At 45.0% G+C, this 18,808-nt stretch overlaps 1 long non-coding RNA gene across 1 annotated transcript in view; it reads right to left on the reverse strand.

Annotated features, from left to right (window-relative positions):
* Positions 1 to 9,960: 9,960 nt before the first annotated feature.
* The window catches only part of LOC147352970 (uncharacterized), a 64,642-nt gene continuing 55,794 nt past the window's right edge, over positions 9,961 to 18,808 (reverse strand). The window contains exon 2 of the long non-coding RNA XR_015145288.1: positions 9,961 to 10,252. This is a non-coding gene — a long non-coding RNA (uncharacterized LOC147352970). The remainder of the gene's footprint in view (positions 10,253 to 18,808) is intronic.

The raw sequence follows: 18,808 nt of genomic DNA on the forward strand, positions 1-18,808 counted from the left end.
TAACATTACCACATCGGCAAAGTCTCTTTTGCTACGTAGGATACCATGCTCCCAAGGACTTGGTATAGAATGTGCCCACCTTTGGGGGGCCTCTGTTCTCACTACCACAGGAATATACTAATTTATGGCATAGACGGTTAGAGCTATGGGCAGTGGGTTGGGGGTTAGGAAACACCGGACACACGGAGATTTCTATTAATTCAGATACACCAGTGGGTCAGGGTCCACCTGGGGCGGAAACCTCAGTCGCTCCCGTCTTCTGCACATGCCTGGTGGGGGCCGGGGAGGCACTGCCCCTCCTGCAGGCCTCCTCTCACCCAGGGTCCTGGCGCTCTGTTCCCCTCACCTGGACACCCTTCCTGCAGGCTTCCGCCCCCCGTGGACGCAAAGGTCACCTTCTCCTCGGGGCTTCCCCTGCCCATCCTCTGCACCTGCCCTCTGCCCCCGTGTCTCCCACTCACCCCTCCGATTTCTCTCCACCTTCCTGTCTAGTGTTCCACATTTATTCAGTTTACTGTTTCTTCCTCCAGGATGTGGAGGGATTTTGTGGGTGTTGTTCGCAGCACCTAACACACTGCAAAGAGTCAGACCTGACTCAGCGACTGCTCAGCAACAGTCACACTGTAGATGAGGGTCCTCTGCTTCCCGCGCTAGACTGCGAGCTCCTGGAGGGCAGCACCAGGGCTGAGTCCTGTCTCAAGAGCACTCCGCATAGTGGGGCAATTCCCACCCCTCACTGCATCAGCATGCTAGCACCCAGGGCTTCCCACATTCCCAGGTCGAGCAGCTCCCTGGGGTGGGGGTCCCCTCCAGGAGACAGTCTATCCCATGACCCACTTGGATGGCAAAGAACCTGGCCCAGCCCTTGCCTCCCCAGGGAGCTCCGCCATCCAGGAAATTCACTGTGTTGACAAATTACTAAATGTGTTTTAAGCTGGATGAAAGACATTAGTAGGTCATACTCGAACATGACATTAAGGTATCTGCAACACAGAGGCATCCAGTTCACACAAAGGGCAGAGACGCCCAGCATCCGGAAAGTGCGCCGTCTCCCCCGTTTACCTAGCCAGCGTCGCAATTTCCCATCTAACGTATTCTGTTCAACACAATCACTCAGCATACGCTTGGAGACAACCAACGAATCCCTGCGTGCGTGTCTGCATGTCGTGTCCGACTCTTTGCAATCCCATGGACTGTAGCCCACCAGGCTCCTCTGTCTATGGGATTCTCCAGGCAAGAATACTGGAGTAGGTTGCCATGCCCTGCTGCAGGGGATCTTCATGACCCAGGGATCGAACCCACATCTCTTACATCTTCTGCATTTTCAGGCGGGTTCTTTACCACCAGAGCCACCTGGGAAGCCCCTAAAGCATCCATGTGAGAACTAACCTAACCAGGGTGACCAGCTTCTCTGTGCCTCTCCCATGGATGCCTTCACACCAGGCGAGGGGTGGGGGGGCAGTGAGTTCACCCATCTTCCCTCCCGAAAGCCATCTAAAGAGTGCATTTCAAAGGCTGCCCTAACCTAGGGCATTTTTCTCAGGAGACAGCTTCAAGAGCCCCTGGAAGCAAGCCAGAGAGGAAGAGCCCCGTTGAGGTTCTTTTCATCTTAAATTTATGCAAAAAAATTCATGTCCTCCTAACATTAGAGATTATCTCGGTTTCCTTTCTGCAGCTGATTGAGAGATTGGAAGCGAGCGGAGAAGTCGTGACCCCACCTGCACTCTGCCTCTGAGCCCATTTGTTCCTCTCAAACCTTGGCACCATGACCCCACCATCCCAACCAATGAACCAGCCTGAAGGTCGCCATCTATTCTGTTCCTCGCAGGGTCCTGAGAACATCTTCCCACCCTCTTCCCAGACTCCTGATCGTCTCTGCACGAAAATTAATGTCCATTCATCGACAGACATTCTTGGAGCTAAAAGGCAGAGACCGCTCTCCTTCACCCTCTGGAGAATGAGGTACAGAGCTAATCACCTGGGTCCTTCTGCAGACAGTGAGGATATTAACACTTGCGAGGTCTGGGTGAACACCGAGTCTGACTTTTCCAACCGAGGCCAGAGCGAGGAAAGGATTTGCCTACGATGTGCTGGCTGGTTGCTAAAAAGGTGATGTATCTGGAGGGCAGCAGACACACAAGGGTTGGCTCCCTCCACCCAGCTGGGGTTTGTACAGAAACGAGTGGAGCCGGCATTCTCAGGCACTTCGTCAAGGTTATCTCTATCTCTGTGAAAGAGTCTAAGCTGAGTGGTTTCTTGCTTTTCTTTTTTTTTTTTTTAAGTAGTCACTGACCTAGTTAAAGAATCTGATGAAATCTAAAACTCTTCTCTTCATAAAAATACATATGTGCCCCAAAATGACATTCAATTTTAAGGACTCCTTAAGGAGCCCTGGGCTCCAGGCTAAAAAACCCCTGCTTTAAATATTATTATTTTCCCCACATATTAATAGAACTTGAGCAAGCTGAGGCTCAGACAAGTTCCGTGCTACATCCAAGCGCATCACAGCAAAGCGACTCAAAACCTTCAATAGCAGACTGAGTGGGTCCCGAAGCTCCAGCTGGTTCCTCCCTCCAGGATACGTGGAGATGAGAAGCCGCAGATTTTAGAAAGCAAACGTTCACTCATTCTTTACCCAATCAGTATGTCCATTTGTTTGTTTTTAAAGCATCTACGGAGTACCTGGTATTGAAATAAGAGATGGCCCCTAAAAGGCTGCAGAGAAGTTTTGCAAGGCTGTTAGCTAGCTCTCCTGTCTCCAAGAGAGAGAACCTTTAGCTGGTGACTCACGGCCACCTTCCATGATTGCCATGTCTGGTAACAGTGGATGGACAGAGGTCCTTGGAGAAGATACCCTGCTGAGGATGCCTGGGCTGAACAAGGAGCAGTTGAGGAGCAACGTCAGCCAGCTGCCAGAGGCCTTCCGTCTAAGTTGATACGCAGTGTAGCCAGATTCTGCAGCGAGCATCCTGTCCTGGTGTGTTTAAGACTCAGGATTCAGGTTTCGTCTCAGGGTTGTGCTGTGGTTTAGTAAGGCCCCTTCTCTGTCTTCTTCAGGAGGGATGGGTCTGGAGACCACGTACCCTCGTGGACCCTCTCCGCTGTCCTCCCGGGAATCCAAGTGATGCCTGTTTACAGTAAAGGGCAGAGAGCCAGTGGTGGAAGTGGAGGGCACCAGCAGGGTCCTGAGTCTGGCGAGTGAGGAGGACCTCCAGCCCGGTGTGCAGGGGCCACACAGGGTAACCGGGGGGTTCACTCCTCACTCCCTCTTCTCCTTGACTCAATGACCTCTGTCTGTAGACGTGTGGATTTCTCCTGAATCTGACCCAAGGATGTTTTTCCTGATTCCTGGCTGTTAGTTTCCTCTGCCTGTCCTCAGAACTATTGAATCTCTTTTAGAGATGCTCCAACCACCTAAGAAGGACAGAGAAACCAGAGTTCCTATATTCAGAGACAATGCAACTCTGGTTTTTCCTATTAATAGCTAGCCTCGCTCCACACTGGCCTTCATGGAGACAGGGCCTCGGAAATCATCCACCTAGGTGAAGGACTGTCAGAAAGGCTGTGAAGGGGCCCAGGGCAGATGGGTAAGCTAGGCTGACCGGAGTTCAGGGCCCAATTAACTGATCATTTAAAGCCAGGAGAGTGCAGGGCAGACGTGATTGTCAACATTCCCAGGAAATGGCTCCAACTCTCCTGCCAGGAAGAGTCTTGTGTTCTTGTCCTGCTTCTGCTACGAAGTCTCAGTGACTGTGAGCACATCACTTCTCCTTTGGGGCTTTCCATCTACACGAGGGGTGGGACCACATGACTTCCCCAGGCTGCTTTCTGCTTCCCAACTCGAGGCTTTCCTTTGTCTAAGACTTGACAAACAATGCATCCCAAATGATTTTCTGCAGCTGAATTATAAGTTCACACACAGCAACATGCTCTTCAGCACACTGGTGGCTGTGCTGTGAAGAAAACACGTGCTTGTGTGACCTCGCTACCTCTAACCAGGATGCACAATGTTCCCATCACCACAGAAAGGCCCCTTGCGCCACCTTCCAGTCGATTCTTCACCTCAGAAGCAGCCTCCGGTCTGATTCCCACCACCGTAGCATGGTTCTGCATATTCTAGAATTTCAAGCAAGAAGAACCGTATGTACAGTTTGGGCTTTTGCGTCTGACTTCTTTGGCTCAGTGTATTATTTCCCTGACTCATCCGTGCTTCTGTGTATTTTGCAGTTTATCTTTCTCTCTCTCTTTTTTTTTTTGCTGAATAATATTCAATTTCAAATATATCAGTTCGTTTATCCATTTTTCCTATCAGTGGACGTCCCATCATTTTCCAGTCGGCGGCTCTCATGAGTAAAGTCGCTATGAATCTTCTCAGACAAGGTTCTTCGTAGATTCATGCCTTCATTTCTCTTCATTAAATGTCTAGGTGTAGACTTTCTGGGTCATTAGGTAGATGTGTGTTTAGCTTCTTTGAGAAGCTGTTAAACAGTTTTCTGCAGTTTTATTCTGCCTCCAACGACGTGCGGGAGTTCAGGGTGCTTCATGCCCACTCCGCCACTTGACGCTGTCATTCTCTTTCTCCTCGGCCACTCTAGGGAGTACACCGTGGTTCACGGAGATTCTGACGTACTTCTTCATTTCTTATGCTTCCATTTACCCAAAGCAGATGATTATCGAGACCAACTGAAGGAATCAAAGATACTTTAAATGCTTGTTAAATAGCTACGTTCTTTTGCAGATGGCTGGTAGGCTGGATCACGCCTCATTTAATGAATCTATTCATTCCAGATTGTTTCATCTCATTTCTTTTCATAAATATGTACCAACTGCCAAATACACGTAAGCCTCTGGTGCTAGATTCCTATCAGTATGGTGATGAAAAGACCTGGCTTGCGACCTCAAGGGCCTTACAGGGGAGGCAGAACCTAGTCCCCAAACTGTTACATTGTCGCCGTGATGTAACCTGGGGGATTATATCCCAAAAGAAGAGCCAAGTGTTCCCAGGATCCTGGATAGCAAACAGTCATTCCCACCACATCCATTGAGAAAGGAGACAGATGTGTTTTTGACAATCTGTATGTAAGGCAGTATCAGATGCAGCAGGAGAGGAAGGCGTGGGGAGGTAAAAACCTTATTCTGCCTGTTTCCCAAATTGGCAGGAGGTGGCCTCTTGGAGACATGGGCACACAGACTCCTTAGTGGAGCCCTGGGGGTCTAAGGACTGCACCAACAAGTGGCCAGCTGGGCAGCCTAAGATGGGCCGTTGGGTCACAGGAGTTGAGTGCAAGGCATGAAGAAAGAGGAGGCTGGGCTTTTTCTCAAGTCTTGACCTAGAAAGCATACTTGGGAGTCTAGGGGATTGATTGATGCCTGGCTCTTCTCTGAGAAAATGCCTCCATCTCCCAGTTTGAGCTCCATCTCCTCTGTGACATCAGTGTTCTCCTAAGTCCTAGGAGAGCGTGGTTCTGGAAACACAGTGAGGGGCCCATCCTGGCTGGGGAGGTGCTGGAGAAGCATCTCTTCCAGTTCTGGCTGCAGTTACCCCAGTGGAAAGACCCTATAGGGTGGGCCTGTCAGAGGCCCCTGTATTTGCCCTCTGGTTTCATGCTGACTGAGCCATCTCCCATTCCTTGTTACAACATCTGACATTTATGGTGTACCTTCTGAATGCAGTATACTAGGAAAACTGCTGGGGATGCAGAGATGAAAGCTGTGACTCCATAAGTTTAAAGTCTGGTCATGGAAAGAGGAGGAAGAACTCAAAGAACGAGCGGTATGAACTGCTGCTGGGTTAGGGCCTGAGCGGGAGGGTGCTCTGGTTAGGAGTTCAGGCCCCCTGTTTTGGAGCTGACCCCCAAGCCAGTTCTCGTTCCAGAGGGTGAGTGGAAAGAGCCCCCTGGACTGAAAAAGTGGAGGGTCCTCAGAGCCTACAAAGAGCAGGGGCTTGAACCATAAATTCCAAAATCCCAAGGAAATCCTGTGCTAAAGAAGTGTTCTCTCCATTCAGGGTAAGCAGGAGTCATCTCTAGTGGTTAGTGTGTCATGGGTTGGGGAGGGTAAGAGAGCCCAAAGGAAACTTCTACACATTGTTATGAATGACAAGGCAGAATCTCAATACCCCAGGTTAAAGGTAACTGATTAAATAAGAGCTTTGTCACAGCTACAGAAGTACAGGAAAAGGCACAGTGTATGCAGGGTTCTGCACCATCCACGGTGCCAGGCACCACTGGGGCTCTTGGAACGTATTCCAAGAGATAGCGGGGAGGCGGGGGATTGCTCTAAATAGTCCAACTTTTGGTACTATCATTATTTTAAACAGCAGAACTCCCTCTTCAGATTTACTACTGGGCATTTTCACTCCTGTGTTTAGCCTTGATTTTCTTGATGACATTTCTTCATCTTGATACCATGGGGCTATGGGAGACAGGCTGATTCACACACAATACTCTCTCTTCTTCATCATCAAATAAAAAGCTGCAAGCCTCCCTGAGATCCTATCCATATCTATCACCATGAATGAGTGTGGCTGATGGCAGGAATTTTGAGGGTGTGCTTGGGGACCAGTGGAAGGCAATCAGAGCAAAAGGCTCACACACTCTGAAAGTGCAAAATATATCTTATGATGGTTTCCCAGATGGCACAGTGGTAAAGAACCCACCTGCCAATGCACGAGACTCCAGTTGGGTCCCTAGGTCAGCAAGATACCCTGGAGTAGGAAATGGCAACCCACTCCAGTATTTTTTCCTGAAAAACCGCATGGAGAGGAGCCTGGTGCGCTAAAGTCCATGGGGTCATGACACAATTGAGCGCACACACACACACACAGGTATTGTGACCACGAACTTGCTCTTCTGAATGTGTTAGATGGAAGCTGAAAGCCTGGCTTTGGTTTCCTGCCTACAGCAGCTACCAAACAGGGGCTATGAGCTCATCATCTAGTCTTGCAGCCTCAGTAAGAAACCTCATTCCTCAATTCAGTGAAATCCAAGAAATCATGTCTAAGAATCTAGGGAAGGTCTCATTCTCTTTGCACTTATTACTGCATCCAGAGCAAACACAACAATGCCTGTTAACACTCCAAGGGTCGACTTGTGTGGGGTCCTTGGAAACCCAGAAGTTAACATTGGCAGTTTCTATCAAGGCTGACTCCACTAGAACTGTCAGGAGGGGTTGAAAGATTTACCCAACTTAAATCCTTTCCATGACCTTCTGGTCTACCATTGTTCTCTGACCTACCACAGACCAAAATAATCATTCTGTTTGTCAAATTCACGGCTAGCCATTGTGCAAGAGTCCCGCTGTACTCAGGAAAGATCTTCAGGAACGATTATGGCAAATCCCCTGTTACTGTTGGTTGTCTCCTGTTTTTGCTCAGAACCTTGCTCAACTCTCAGTCCTGTCTGTCTTTCCTTTTAAGTCTTCTCAGTGTCCTTTTTGAAATAAGGTGAGTGATTCTGGATTTACAAAATGATATATGGGATTGGTATCATTTTTTAACAGAGAGAGAATAATTACGGGATTTGCCTTGTTCCAGAGACTGCAAGATACAAGAGTAGAGGGATCTTACGCTGTCATCATGATGACCTGCCAAATGTTATGTCCACAAGGAAACTGAGATTCAGAGAAGTCACTTCACTTGTCCCAGGCTGCACAAACAGCAAACAGTGGAGATGAAATTTAAAACTTTTCAGAGCTTAACCCCAATCTACTCATTGAATCACTTTTTTTTTTTTTTTTAATAAACACCTGTGTGATTTTGTTTGCTGGCCACAGCTCTGAGTGAGTTTTTCCATGGTGGCAGAAAGTCAGGGACAGTCATAGCACTAATCCAGCAGGAAGGAGAAAGAGCTCCGTGCCTCTCCAGGGGTTGAGAAGACAGATTGATGGGCCAGAAATTAGAAAATACCTGTTCATCAGAGAGGAGAGTTTATGACAGAGTTGTAGTAAAATCAGCCTGCAGAGATTTCCTTCTGGTGGGAAAAGTTAATGTTCTTTATCTTAAAAATATAAAATCAATTCCATTACATTACATCACTGAAGGTAGAATTTCTTTTTAGATGTACCCAGAGATGGTCGTTTGCATCTCTGAAAAGTGAAAAACTATGCTAAAATCACCAAGCCCTGGCATTCTGCAAGATACTGAGCTTTCCAAATACTCCTATTCACAACACATCTTCTACTGGAAACATGAAGGGTCTCCCTTGAATCCTAGAGTTTGCTCTCGCCAAATCTGAGTCCCTCCAACCCAGCAGAGACTGCTCCCAGTCGTATCCTCTTTAGCTAACAAGAATTGCTGAGAGATTTGTTAATTTCCAGAATCTGGAGTAGCTACATATTAATTGCATTTAATTACCCAAGACTAGAGACGATCAAATATCTTGTAGGTACTTTGAGTTACGTTTAAGTACCGATATATAATTTGAAGTCTAAATAATGCAAATTTCCCTTCTGGAAAGCTTAACGAGTCCACGGTCCTATCTAATGGGGGCTATTCCTTTGCTGCTGTGAAAGGAAGTTTTCCTATCGGCACTGGAGTGTCAGGTAACCAAATAATCCTTCTTGCCCCAGCAGACAGCTTTTGGCCCTAAGCAATCTGTGAATAATTAAGCAATGAGTCCAGCTGCAAGTTCTAAAATATTCAACATTTAATACAGGTTAAGTAACATTTCTTCCTCCCATTGGAGAAGGGTGGACCAGACAAACTCATTGTCTAGACCTGGTGCCTCTTTTCTCAAACTCATCTGATGCTTCATATCAATCATATAGTGATTACCTTGCTCACATACCAATGCTTAAGAACTGCTCCCCACTCCCAAATGTAAGTTGGTGCAGCCACTATGGAAAACAGTGTGAAGTTTCCTCAGAAAACTAAAAATGTAACGTCATATGAGCCAACAATCCCATTCCTAGGCATATATATCTGGACAAAACTACAATTCAAAAAGACACACGCACCCCAGTGTTCACTGCAGCACTGTTCACAACAGCAAGACGTGGAAGCAACCTGAGTGTCCACTGAGAGAGGAATGGATAAAGAGGATGTGGGACAGACATACGACGGAACACTACTCAGCCATAAAAAGAACAAAATGATGCCATCTGCAGCCACACGGACACAACTAGAGACCATCACTCTAAGTGAAGGGAGTTAGAGAAAGACAAGTCCCATGCGACACCACTTACTTGTGGAATATAAACTGTGGCAGAAATGAGCCTGTTTATGAAGCAGACTCACAAACATAGACAACGCATGTGTGGTTGCTAAGGGGGAGGCACGGGGGGCGGGGTGGAGTGGGAGTTTGGGGTTAGCAAAAGCAAACTGTTATTCGCAGAGTGGATAAACAAGGTCCTACTGTGTAGCACAGAGAACTAGTTTAATATCCTGGGACAAACCATAATGAAAAAGAATATTTAAAAGAATATGTATATGCTTTACAGGTTTGGTTCTTTAAGCAATTATGTATAAGAGATGAGCTCAAAAATACCCTCCTCAAGTAAGAACTGCCTCTCCCTTGACCAACGAAGGCCACAGGCTCAGGAAAACTTTATGATGGCAAACCCCCCCCCCCATCTGCTGAGACAACAGAGGAGCTGAACAAGTTTGGTTAGAGGGTTTGATCCTGGTTTGCTGGAAGACTCCAGGTTCTGTCCTCATTTGCCCAGCATTTGCTGGGGGCCTTGGGTGGCTCCTGGCATAGCCCTAAGGCTCATGCAGTTCCCCTGTAACATAAGAGGACTGGGCCATCTGACGTCTAAGACGCTTGCAGACCTCAGGGTCTATGTATTTGCGACAAAGTACAGAAAAACCTGAAACTGTTCTCAATCATAATGGGAACAGAGCAAACGAGAACCAGCACAAGAGATTGAAGAGGTGGTGAAGAGCCAGCCCTGGTGGTGAAGAGCCAGAGTTCAAGTTCCGCCTCTACTACTTACAGCTTATATAACCACAAGGTACTCCCCTTCTCTTAACTTCCCGTTCTTTTTTTGTAAAAAAATATTCAGTAATACTCCATGACTTGTAGGATGGAGGTCAGCATTAACTCTCATAAATCTGAAGCATTTGGTAGAGTTCTGAGATCATTAGAATGAGCTCTCGATTGCAGACTCCAAATAAAAATGAAAAAAGCATCTGGCACACACCTGTATCTCAGGTGTCTGCTGCCGTGGGCTGTTTTCTTTGGTCTGTCCATCCTCTTCTTGACGGGCTCCTTAACTTTTTCTCCTGTAAGCCTCTCAGATCTCCATCTTCTGTCTGAAAAGCAATGCCAGTATATTTGTTAATTGTTCAAAGTACGGCTATCGAAGATTTTTCTGTAGTCTACAGAACTCAGAGCAGGTCTTTCACTGGACATCAGTGGAGGCATTTGTCTATGCTGTATATGTGCTGACCTCAAACTGGTCTCCCCACAGCTTTTACATATACTCCCCAGGCTATTCTACACACTGTACCCAACTATTGCATCCGTCTAAAGTGCAACTCTCTTTAATAGCTTCCCTGATTTTATTTATTGATAAATCAGAGATTCTTAACACAGTCCTGCTTGTTCCAAACCTTGTCAATTTCACTAGACTCACTCTGTGTCTCTACTTTTCCCAAGGATAAACTTTCTCTTGGAACCTTGAAAACATCATGCTCTTCTGTGTATCAGGACCATTGACACAATACTTCAGTCACCTGAAACTTCAGCTCACTCCATGCAAACTCTTGCACTTCACTGGTAGCCCAGCTCGAAAGCTTCTTCCTCCAGGAAGTCCTCCTTATCTTACTTAATTGAAATATAATTGGTTTACAATGTTGTGTTAATTTCAGGTGTACAGCACATTCAGTTATATATATATGTATATGTGTGTGTTTCTGTGTGTATATATATGAATGTGTGTGTGCTCCATCACTTCAGTCATGTCCTACTCTCTGCGACCCTATGGACTGTAGCCCTTCAGGGTCTTCTGTCCATGGGATTCTCCAGGCAAGAATACTGGAGTGGGTTGCTTCTCGACCCAGGGATTGAATTCATGCCTCCTGTGTCTCCTGCATTGCACTCAGATTCTTTACCACTGAGCCACCAGGAAGCCCTATTAGATATGGATATATACATATATATAGATAGATAGATAGATATACAGAGGATGAGATGGTTGGAAGACATCACCAACTCAATGGACATGAGTTTGAGCAAGCTCTGGGAATTGGTGATGGACAGGGAGGCCTGGCGTGCTGCAGTCCACGGGGTCATAAAGAGTCACACACAACTGAGCAACTGAACTGAACTGATACATATACACACACACACACACACATACACACATTCTTCTTCAGATTATTTTCTCTTATAGCTTATTATAAGATATTGAGTACAGTTCCCTGTGCTATACAATAGGCTCTGTTGGTTATCAACTTCACATATCAGTTCAGTTCAGTTGCTACAAAACAGCGACCATCAGTGATGGTCGAACTACAGGATGGTGGAGTAGAAGGACGTGTGCTCATCTTCTGCGAGAACTCCAAAATTACAACTCTCTGCTGAACAACCATCAACAGGAGAATGTTTGCTCCCACCAAAAAAAGATACTCCATATCTAAGGGCAAAGGAGAAGCCCCAGCAAGATGGTAGGAGGGGTGAAATCGCGTTTAGAATCAAACCCCACACCTGCCAGAGACACTTGTAGGGATCATACAAAACCTTGTGTGTGCCAGGAGACCCTACAGAGACTGAGCCAGACCTGCCTTTGAGTGTTTGAGTGTCTCCTGTGAACATACGGGTCAGCAGTGGCCTGCTGCAGGGACAGGGGTTCTGGGTGCAGCAGACCTGGGTATGGCATAAGCCCTCTTTGAGGAGGTCGTCATTAACCCCACCATAGAGCCTCCAGAACTTCCCCAGGACTGGGAAACAGACTCTTGGAGGGCACCAACAAAACCTTGTGCACCAGGACCCGGGAGAAAGGAGCAGTGGCCCCACAAGAGACTGTCCCAGACTTGCCGGTGAATGTCCAGGAGTCTCTGGCAGAGGTGGGGGTCAGCGGTGGCCTGCTGCAGGGTCAGGGGCACTGAGTGCGCAGTGCGTCATGGAACCTTCTGAAGGAGGTCACCATTATCTTCATTACCTCCACCATAGTTTGGTCTCAGGTCAAACAGCAGGGAGGGAACACAGCCCTGCCCATCAACGGAAAATTGGATTAAAGATTTACTGAGCATGGCCCCGCCCATCAGAACAAGACCCAGTTTCCCCCTCAGTCAGTCTCTCCAATCAGGAACTTTACATATAGTTGTGTGTATATGTTAATTCAAACTCCTAATTTATTCTCCATCTATCCAAGACAAGATGAAGACTTTGTAAATGTGCTCATAAGAGGCCTGCACTGTTTAACTCCCTTTTTTAAGAAAGCAGTCATGCACTTCCCCAGCGGTCCAGTGGTAAAGAATCCATCTGTCAGTGCAGGGTACATGGGTTCAATACCTGGTCTGCGAAGATTCCATCTGCCACGAGGCAACTAAGCCCGTGTGTCACAACTACTGAGTCCGTGCTCTCAAACAAGAGAGTCACGGCAATAAGCCCAGCACCACGATGAGACAAAGCCCACATACAGCAGAGAAGCCCTAGTGCAGCCAAAAATAATGTTTTAAAAAAGCAATCATTACAAGTGAAAAATGTATGGTGCAATCTGTAACCTGATGTCTCTCCTTTCCCCTCCCCATGTAAGTTTCAGGTTCAGACTGGGCATTCCCACAGCTGCATTCACACTGCCCAATCCAGTGCCAGCACACAGTAGGTATTCAGTAATGTTTTGAACAAATGACCAACTATTTGAATGAAGATACACACATACCAAAGGGAGGCCCTGCAGACTGTAGTGCAAGATGCGGAGTTGGCTGCCCATAAATTATTCACAAGGTTAGACATTTGACAGGAACAAAACGATCCTGAGATCCTGAGAGGCTCCAGGATGTACAGTTGTTGAAATGTCACCTTTAAGACGTGGGTATTGATTTACAGTTTGCATTCTTAAGTACAGAGGATTCTGTACAAGCAGGGGGAAAAAAATCCAATTTCTGCGTCTCAGTGAAGGAGACGGCTAAGTCACGTTTGGTATCATCTGTCAGAAGGTTGTGGGGTGTGTGTGTGTGTGTGTGTGCCCATTTAAGAGTTTTACACTGACTGGCTTTCTTGGAGGTAATACGAAAAAAGCTTTAGACGTATTTTTTTTCAGCAGAGATTAGTTTTTCCTGCTTCAATACTTCAACTGAATGGACGCACACAGCAGTGTGCTTGTATTTGGCTTCTTCTGCTCAGCATAATGTTTTGAGAGTTCATCCAGGTTGCAATGTGTTAGTAGTCGTTACCTCTGGAGTATGGCTATATCACAGTTTATCTGTTTCATGCTGATGAACATCTGGGCTCTCTGCACGGTTATTTACTGATGACGTGTGTGTAAATATTCTCTTGCTGTGTATATATGCTTTCATTTCTTTGGGTTAACATCTAAGAGGGATATTTCTGGGTCGTGGGGTGGGTGTAGGCTTACTTTCATGATATTGCTGGACTGATTTTCAAGGTGATTTGTACCATTTTGCACTCCCACTGGGTCCACATCAACATCTGGCATGGCCAATCTCTTTTATTTTACCATTCTAGTGGGTGTATAACATTATATCATGGTTTTAATTTGTATTTTCTTGATGACTAATCTTGAACATTTCTTCATGTGCTTCATTTGATATTTTTCTTTGTTACGTTCTTATTAGAGTTTTAGATTTTAAATGGTGTCATTTATCTTTTAAATACTGAGTTTCAGCAGTTGTATATATGTGTATATAACTTGAATATGAATCCTAAGGCAGGTGTATGTATTAAAACTATTTTCTCCAAGTCTGAGTCTTGCTTATTTACTTTTTAAAGGAAGTTATCTTTTGAAGCTAATTGCTTAATTAAGTTGAAGTCCATTTTTACCATTGTTTCTCTTATAATTAGTACTTCCTGTGTTCTACGAAACCTTTGCTCACTTAAATGTTGTGAAGATATTCTCCTAGTTTCTTTACAGAGTTTTAGCTTTTATGTTTAGGCCAGTGAACCTTTCGCCAATTGATTTTTGTCTATGGTGTAAGATATGAGTCAGAGTTCTTTTTTCTTTTTTTTTTTCTTCATCAGATCAGATCAGATCAGTCACTCAGTCGTGTCCGACTCTTTGTGACCCCATGAATCGCAGCACGCCAGGCCTCCCTGTCCATCACCAACTCACGGAGTTCACTCAGACTCATGTCCATCGAGTCAGTGTCGCCATCCAGCCATCTCATCCTCTGTCATCCCCTTCTCCTCCTGCCCCCAATCCTTCCCAGCATCAGAGTCTTTTCCAATGAGTCAACTCTTCGCATGAGGTGGCCAAAGTACTGGAGTTTCAGCTTTAGCATCATTCCTTCCAAAGAAATCCCAGGGCTGATCTCCTTCAGAATGGACTGGTTGGATGTCCTTGCAGTCCAAGGCACTCTCAAGAGTCTTCTCCAACACCACAGTTCAAAAGCATCAATTCTTCGGTGCTCAGCCTTCTTCACAGTCCAACTCTCACATCCATACATGACCACAGGAAAAACCATAGCCTTGACTAGACGAACCTTTGTTGGCAAAGTAATGTCTCTGCTTTTCAATATGCTATCTAGGTTGGTCATAACTTTCCTTCGAAGGAGTAAGCGTCTTTTATTTTCATGGCTGCAGTCACCATCTGTAGTGATTTTGGAGCCCAGAAAAATAAAGTCTGACACTGTTTCCACTGTTGCCCCATCTATTTCCCATGAAGTGGTGGGACCGGATGCCATGATCTTCGTTTTCTGAATGTTGAGCTTTAAGCCAACTTTTTCACTCTCCACTTTCACTTTCATCAAGAGGCTTTTGATTTCCTCTTCACTTTCTGCCATAAGGGTGGTGTCATCTGCATATTGAGGTTATTGATATTTCTCCCGGCAATCTTGATTCCAGCTTGTGTTTCTTCCAGTCCAGCGTTTCTCATGATGTACTCTGCATAGAAGTTAAATAAACAGGGTGACAATATACAGCCTTGACGTACTCCTTTTCCTATTTGGAACCAGTCTGTTGTTCCATGTCCAGTTCTAACTGTTGCTTCCTGACCTGCATACAGATTTCTCAAGAGGCAGATCAGGTGTTCTGGTATTCCCATCTCTTCCAGAATTTTCCACAGTTTATTGTGATCCACACAGTCAAAGACTTTGGCATAGTCAATAAAGCAGAAATAGATGTTTTTCTGGAACTCTCTTGCTTTTTCCATGATCCAGCAGATGTTGGCAATTTGATCTCTGGTTCCTCTGCCTTTTCTAAAACCAGCTTGAACATCAGGAAGTTCATGGTTCACATATTGCTGAAGCCTGACTTGGAGAATTCTGAGCATTACTTTACTGCGTGTGAGATGAGTGCAATTGTGTGATAGTTTGAGCATTCTTTGGCATTGCCTTTCTTTCTTTTTTTTTTTTTTCTTCATATAGACAAACTTTTTCACCACTGAAATGCATTGCTGAAAATTTGTTGAAAATTGACCATTCCTAATTATTTTACATTTGACTATTTTGTTTAGATTATTTACACCCATTGTATGTGTACGGTAAAAATACCACATAATGATGTGCTACTGTATATCTCTTCTCAACTTTGTGTTCACTGATGTCAAACCGGTAGCTTGAAATCAACCACGTTGGGAGTATTTCCACCATGAAAAGAGGCAAACACTATTAATCATGGCTCAATTTACTGTGGTTTTGTTTCTCCAGACATATGAAAATGTTGGAAACAATGTTAATAATACAGATTAACCTTCGAATCATGTCTCAAACTATGACACTGTGAATGGTACAAAAATTTGACTGACATTCTTCCCATATTTGAAAGCTACTATTTGAGTCAGCAAGATAGTCACACGTATCATTAAAGAATCAGTAAACTTCTAGCAAACATCCTTCACCTTCATCTTTTCATTAACATACATGAAAATACCAAGCCACATTCTCACCGTGGGAACTCCCCTCACTTTCTTGTTTCAGCAGGAGGTAGGCCACGGATAGCTGGGCAAGAATACCAAGAGAAAGGTTTATACACTGCGGGCTGCTGTGTGGACTTGATTATCAAGATGATGTTCAAGGTGCTGGTCAGTTTGGAGAAATATGAGGAAAAAAAAAACTTCCTGGGGGAGGGGGGCCTATGCTGGCTTTGAAGGAGGAGGCCAGCGGCCAGTGTCCCAGGAGCACAGCCCGCTGAAGGCCCCTCGAGAAGAAGCACACAGCTGCGGAGGCCGTCCTGGAAAGGGTCCTCCCTCCAGAGGGAACAGGGCTTGGCAGGGCAAGGTTAACGGCAGGGAGCGAAGCAGAGAGAGCTGGACTGAAGTAATTCTGCGAATTCCAAACTGTGGAGTTTGTACCTGTATCAGAAGGCTGCAGGGAGCCCGCGAAGAGCAAGGGACTCACATGGCTAGAGCTGCATTTTCTGGCAGTCAACCTGGTGGTGTGGGTACGACTGACTGGAGAAGAAAGACTCGAGTTAGGAGAAGCCAGAAGATAATCAGGGTACGGGCAGAAACAGGTGACAGAGGCCCAGACTGAGCCAGCGGCCATCAGAACAGAAAGGAGATGAGTAAAGGAAGAAATATCTCCTGGGTAGAAGGAACCGCACTTGGAAGAATGATTCTACTTTAAAAGTTTTTATTTTTTAAATTTTATTTAATCAATAATTTTTATTTTTTGTGGCACTTTGAGGGACTTGGGAGGTGTCAGTGAATCGGAAACATTTAAAATAAGGAGACTGAGGGATAGTGCTATGGAATCTATACATAAATCCTAATTTTTCTTCATCTGCAGGATTTGGGGTGATTGAGAGTGTTTTTCACTCCAGTGATTACTTATATATTTTAGTTAACATATATCTTAACACTTATTTACCACTTCCTTTCTAGGGCGTTGCTATTTAATAAAAGGAATAATATAATAAAGGCTGGTTTTTTTTTTTTTTTAAGCAGAAATATTCAAAGAAGGCTCTCTGTTTGCCTTTGAGTACATCTGGCGAAGTGGCTCTAGGCCATGAAGACTTGAGCAAGCCTGGGGTCCTGTCCTGTCACTGAGCTTTCAGGTTTTGTCTTGTTTACTTGGAATACAGGGAAAGTATTGTAGAGACCACTTCATCCTCAGGAGCCATTGGAAACCAGGCAAGCACAGTTCTCAAAAACAGAGGAGATTATTTTAAACATGATCTCTTTTTAGAAAGTATGTATATTAGGATACTCTAGAAGTCTTAGAAGTTTGCTTAGGGGAAAAACCCTAGGGCTCCCCTGATGGCTCAGTGGGTAAAGAATCTGCCTGCAATGCAGGGAGACACAGGAGAAGTGGGTTCGATTCCTGGGTCAGAAGATCTGCTGGAGGAGGGCATGGCAACCTACTCCAATATTCTTGCCTGGAGAATCTCATGGACAAAGGAGCCTGGCGGGCTACAGTCCAAAGGGTTGCAAAGAGTTGGACATGACTGAAAGACTATACATGTTCACAGGCAATAGAAATTACCCCCTGGGGTTGGTGTGATAGTCAAGTGAGAGGACAGGGGTAAAGCATTTAAGAACAGTATCTGCTCTATGAGAGTGAGTAGTAGCTCAGTGATGATGATCATGATGATTCCTGTTTACAATAGCCCCTTAATGGATGATAAAATTTTAATTAGTACCAGTCATACAATAAATGCTCAATAAATTATAACCTTTCTAAGTACATAAGGTGAAAATCTTTCTGCTTCAGCCTTCAGAGATAATCATAATAAACATCACAGTCAATATGTATACATGTATATGTGGATATATAACCTTATGCTAACAAAGAGGAATGAGACCACACTACACATATTGTTCTGTGACTTCGCTGCTTCACTTAAATTTTAAAAACTATTTACCATACAAATATGCCCGACTGATTTCTGACAAAGTTGCAGAAGCAGTTCAATGGATGTAAAGACAAGTGGGGGTGGAGCTTTTGTTGAAAAGATAAAAGCCTTTCAACAAACGGGGCTGGAGCCACGGCACATCCAGGGGCAAAGAAAAGAATCCTGACCTCAACTTCAGAACTTATACAAAAATTAACTTCCAGTGGATCAGGGTTGCAGGTGGAAAACTTATAAGTGTAGAACTTTAAAGAAAATAATATGAGAAAATTAGGGTCTAGGTGCATCAAGGAGAGCCAAAGAGATTTGATACCAAAAGTCTGGTCCACAAAACGAACAACTGATACATTGGATCCCAGCAAAATTAAGACCTTTTTGTTTGTGAGAGATCCCACTTAAAGGATTAAAAGGAAAGCTATGGCTTGAGAGAAGAGAGTCTGTCACATATCCAACAGAAGATTAGTTTCTAGAATATATAGAACCTTCAAAACTCAATAGTAAAAAAAAAAAGCATTCAAATTTTAAAAAATAGATGGAAGTCATGAATACTGATTTTTCCAGTAGTCATATAAAGAGAGATGTGAGAGTTGGACCATAAGGAAGGCTGAGCACTGAAGAATTGATGCTTTCAAATGGTGATGCTGGAGAAAACCCTTAAGAGTCCCTTCGACATCAAGGAGATCAAACCAGTCAATTCTAGAGGAAATCAACCCTGAGTATTCAATGGAAGGACTGATGCTAAAGCTGAAGCTCTAATACTTTGGTCACCTGATGCTAAGAGCCAACTCACTGGAGACCCTGATGCTGGGAAAGATTGAGGGCAAGAGGAGAAGGGGACGACAGAGGATGAGATGACACCACTGAATCAATGGACATGAGTTTGAGCAAACTCCAGG

Source organism: Bos grunniens, chromosome 18 (genome assembly GCF_055505025.1).
Source record: "Bos grunniens cultivar Pamir isolate PY7600 chromosome 18, Bosgru_T2T1.0, whole genome shotgun sequence".
Taxonomy (NCBI): Eukaryota; Metazoa; Chordata; class Mammalia; order Artiodactyla; family Bovidae; genus Bos; species Bos grunniens.